Source organism: Palaemon carinicauda, chromosome 2, assembly GCF_036898095.1.
Source record: "Palaemon carinicauda isolate YSFRI2023 chromosome 2, ASM3689809v2, whole genome shotgun sequence".
Lineage (NCBI taxonomy): Eukaryota > Metazoa > Arthropoda > Malacostraca > Decapoda > Palaemonidae > Palaemon > Palaemon carinicauda.
Genome location: NC_090726.1, coordinates 100,360,373 through 100,365,372, shown reverse-complemented (window position 1 = coordinate 100,365,372; position 5,000 = coordinate 100,360,373). Strand labels below are relative to the sequence as shown.

The following is a 5,000-nucleotide window of genomic DNA, read 5'->3' as shown; positions in this document are numbered from 1 at the left end:
ATTATTATTATTATTATTATTATTATTATTGTTATTATTATTATTATTATCCTTATTATTACTAGCCAGCTACAACCCTAGTTGGAAAAGCAAGATGCTATAAGCCCAGGGGCTCCAATAGGGAAAAAATAGCCTAGTGAGGAAAGGAAATAAGAAAATAAATAAATGATGAGAACAAATTAACATTAAATCATTCTAAAAAAAAAAAGTAGCAACATCAAGACAAATATGTCATATATAAACTATTAACAACGTCAAAAACAAATATGCCATATATAAACTATAAAAAGACTCATGTCCGCCTGGTCAACAACCTCAATGATTGAATTAGATGTAGCTAGAGTGATACCTAAGGCATTTGCTTATCCTTTTTCTGCTAAATGGGTTTTTTTATTTGTGGTGTTAAGTATTGACACAAGATTAGGTTCAGTTGAAAGTTTGAGATAGTTAAGACTAAAGGTACTCCCTAACGGATGGGTATGTTGATAAGTATAATTAAATATCTATCTTATATAATAAAGCGCAAGTGTCTGGCTTTATATGTAAACATATATATCTTTCCAGTCACTGTCATACTCTTGGGAAAGGGGGTTATGTGAGCGTGTGTGTGCAGATCTATATAAATATTTAGCCCTCATTTTTGACGGGTCGCTTACACTAGTATTGAAATAAAACTATATTTTAATTCCATTGCGCTGTAGTCGTTTATTTTGATTTCGCTTAAAAGTTGAATTACTTAAGTAAAAGATAAAATCTCTCTCTCTCTCTCTCTCTTTCTCGTTAGGATGCCAGGAACTTCAAATCATTCTCTCTCTCTCTCTCTCTCTCTCTCTCTCTCTCTCTCTCTCTCTCTCTCTCTCTCTCTCTCTCTCTCTCTCTCTCTCTCTCTCCCTCTCTCTCCCTCTCTCTCTCTCTCTCTCAAAAGAAATTACCCAGGTAAAATGGGTAGACTTACATTACCCATGCTTGTCAGTCTCCATTTCTCTTCCATGCTCATTAGAGATGAGAACGTGTCGAAATTATTAATTAGGCCTAATTATAACTCGCTGAATGTGCAAAAGATTACACATTCAAAAGATTACACATTGCACAATATTCAGTTCCAACTTCCTCGAAGAGCAAGAAACGGAACATTCAATTGTTGGAATTCCTTATTGCTCAAGTTTAAGTTCCTTTGGAAAATTACCCAATACAATGGGTTTAGTGCACCTTGTGCGCTGCACTGAGGGCATTATTTAACCATTTGGTAATCATGAATTCGGGATACGTCAAAACATGTCTGGTGATAAACACGGTGACGTCCTGATATGTTGTTATTATTAATATTATTATTTATTATTGTTATTGTTATTATTATCATTGTCATTATTATAATTACTATTATTATTATTATTATTTTTTTTCTTTTTTTTAACCCCTTCGTAATCATGAATTCGGGATACGTCAAAACATGTCTGGTGATGAACACGGTGATCTCCTGATATGTTGTTATTATTAATATTATTTATTATTGTTATTATTATTATTTTTTTTTCTTTTTTTTAACCCCTTCGTAATCATGAATTCGGGATACGTCAAAACATGTCTGGTGATGAACACGGTGATCTCCTGATATGTTGTTATTATTAATATTATTTATAATTATTATTATTATTATTATTTTTTTTAACCCCTTCGTAATCATGAATTCGGGATACGTCAAAACATGTCTGGTGATGAACACGGTGATCTCCTGATATGTTGTTATTATTGATATTATTTATTATTGTTATTATTATTATTATTATTATTTTTTTTTTAACCCCTTCGTAATCATGAATTCGGGATACGTCAAAACATGTCTGGTGATGAACACGGTGACCTCCTGATATGTTGTTATTATTGATTTTATTTATTATTGTTATTATTATTATTATTATTATTTTTTTAACCCCTTCGTAATCATGAATTCGGGATACGTCAAAACATGTCTGGTGATGAACACGGTGATCTCCTGATATGTTGTTATTATTAATATTATCATTTATTATTGTTATTGTTATCATTGTTGTTATTATTATTATTAGTATTATTATCATCATCATCATTATCATTAAAAGCTTCAAGGGTCTTGTTCCTCCAGATCCCATCTATGGGATATATGACGCAAATTCTTGAATGCAAATCTCAGTTTTGAAAAGTTTTAATGCGGGTGAAATGTCAGTCCAATTTTATTTAAGGTAGAGAGTCATTAACACAAATTACTCATTTGTCACTGGTATTATTTCACAATGACAACTCGAAAAATGGATATTATACACAAAAACATATAGAAAACATTGCTCGGAAATAAAATCCGGGTAGTTGTTTTCATAAATCATTTATTATAAAATATCAGATTATTATTATTAATACTACTAATTGCTAAACTACAACCCTAGTTTGAAAAGCAGGATGCTATAAGCCCAGGGGCTCCAACAGAAAAAAATAGTCCAGTGAGGAAAGGTTATAAATAGAATAGTGTGCCTGATTGTACCCTCAAGCAAGATCATTCTAACCCAAGACAGTGGAAGACCATGGTACAGAGGCTATGGCTCTATCCAAGACGAGAGAACAATGGTTTCATTTTGGAGTGGCCTTTTCCTTTAAGAGGTGCTTACCATAGCTAGAGTCTCTACTACTCTTACCGAGAGGAAAGTAGCACCCTAGTAATTGCAGTTTAAAGGTTTAAAGGTCGCTCATGAATGGCAGAGGCAAGGGACAGGGACATTGCCCTAGTAGTCAGGACAGTGCCTTAGAGACTGATCATATATTATATGATCAGCGCCCAAGCCTTCTCTCCATCCAAGCTAGGACCAGGGAGGGCCAGGCAGTGGCTGCCGATGACTCAGCAGATAGACCTATAGGCTGCCCCAAACCCCCCAACCTTAGCTCACAAGGATGGTAAGGTTGCAGACACTAATGGCAGTGGTTAACCCCTTGAGTAGAGAAGAAAATATGAATATATGAACTCTGACACAGAAAAACACTATATTCTGCACAAGGTGTATTCGAAGTGTAAAGAATCGATGCAAAGGTTGATATTACTATCTATTTCAGAATTTTTACTTGTTCTGGGCCGTGTTTTAAGATACTCTTTGAAATAGGCACATAATTTTCTCTATTTTTGGGTAGTGCCATAGCTTCACCATGGTCTTCTACTGTCTTAAATTAGAGTTCTCTATCTTGAAGGTACACTCAGACAGACTATTCCATAATTGTTTCCTTATTTCCTTTCCTCAGTGGGCTATTTTCGCTGTTGGAGTCCTTGGGCTTCTAGCATCCTGCTTTTCCAACTAGGGTTGTATTTTAGCTCTTAATTAAAATAAGAGTGGCATTAGATATCAAAATACAACAAAGTACTTTATTTTCACTATCTGGAATTAAACCTTCTGTACCAGATGTATTCGGAAATCCATCCTGCACTAGATTGAACATTTTGTGAAGCTAGATTGATTACAGAACTGTCGTGGAAAAAAAAGAACATTTCCACCAAATTCTTTAATTGCATCTACAGTGGATGCTTCCATTCAGTTAGAATCTTTCCCCTCCACCTGTCCCTCCAGGAAATAGAGGGAAAGGAGAGGAGAGGAAGAAAGAAATAGAAAAAAAAATCCTGAAACCTTTTGGATGTCAGGAGTCAATACTTTTTTTTTTCCAAGTTTTTACCTCTTTTCTGGACTTTTCATTCAAAGTCAATCACGTCCCCCTATTCCCCCCTTTGTTTTCCCCTTTTCTATTTCCTTTTCTCTTATTTCTTTTCTTTACGCTTTGCCTCCCTCCATCTATATCTCTCGCAGCCTCCACGTGTCTACGAGCCATTTCTCTCTCTCTCTCTCTCTCTCTCTCTCTCTCTCTCTCTCTCTCTCTCTCTCTCTCTCCAATGCGTTCTTGATTTTATTTTCCCGTATTTTACACAGCAGATTTGTCTTTCATTGTTGATATATGAATGATGAAGGCCAACTGTAGGTTATATACTAGGTAGGTTTGCTGTGAATGATATAACGAAAATCACCCACCATCCCTAATCCGCACTCTCCAGCGTGGTGATGGAAACTGCTCAAACCTCAGACATGAATAAAGACATGTCTGAGGCCTTTATCATGCATTGGCCTAGAAACGGCTTCATTTGTTGTTGTTGCTCTGTGTGTTTGTATGCATAATGTATGCGTATCATCATCTACGCCTATTGAAGCAAAGGGCCTCAGAGAATTCATTGGCTAAATTCATCGAAGGATAGCCAGTTCCTTGTGATGCGCAGTGTCTATCAAACTAAGGCAAGTGACATGTGACGGGCCGAGAGAAGGTTGTGAACTCAAAGGCAGTGTGAAAGCAACTGAGTTAATTTATTATAGAACACTCTCCTTTATATACAAAACCTCAAGGCAACAGGAAATTTCATGTTCGAAAGACAGACAATGTTACATAGGGGAAACGCAGACATGTTTATTCTGTTTTTTTTTTAGTGCGAGGGAAGAGCGAAGATACAAGCAAATATATACAAAATGAATTATGTACGATCGTGTGACACACGGTTGGTACAGACCCCTACTGGACCATACTGATTCCAGTAAGATCATCTGCCAGGCATCAAGACAAAAAAATATTATTTTCCTAATATTCACATATCCCATTTCAATAAAAATTTCCGTGCATTAAAGAAAAATACAATCATATATAAAAACTTAAAATCATTCTAGATATCACAAATATTATTCATGAATGATACAGTCTACATCTGTGCACAATTTTGTGCATACCATTATCTCAAGAACAGCAAATAAAAAAGTGAGTAGAAACCGAAGAGATATCTTGTCTATCGCCTTAAACCCAATCCGTCACCTTGCTGCCTGTGACTTCATCGAGATTTGAGGTTTATTTATGACACATTTGTTTTTGATGTTGTTAATAGTTTATATATGACATGTATGTTTTGACGTTGTTACTTATTTTAGAATGATTTATTGTTAATTTGTTCTCTT

The 5,000-nt window shown here is 35.1% G+C and overlaps 1 long non-coding RNA gene across 1 annotated transcript in view; it reads left to right on the top strand.

Annotated features, from left to right (window-relative positions):
- Nucleotides 1–5,000, top strand: part of LOC137619245 (uncharacterized) — a 41,434-nt gene that overhangs the window by 16,363 nt on the left and 20,071 nt on the right. The window lies entirely within an intron of this gene.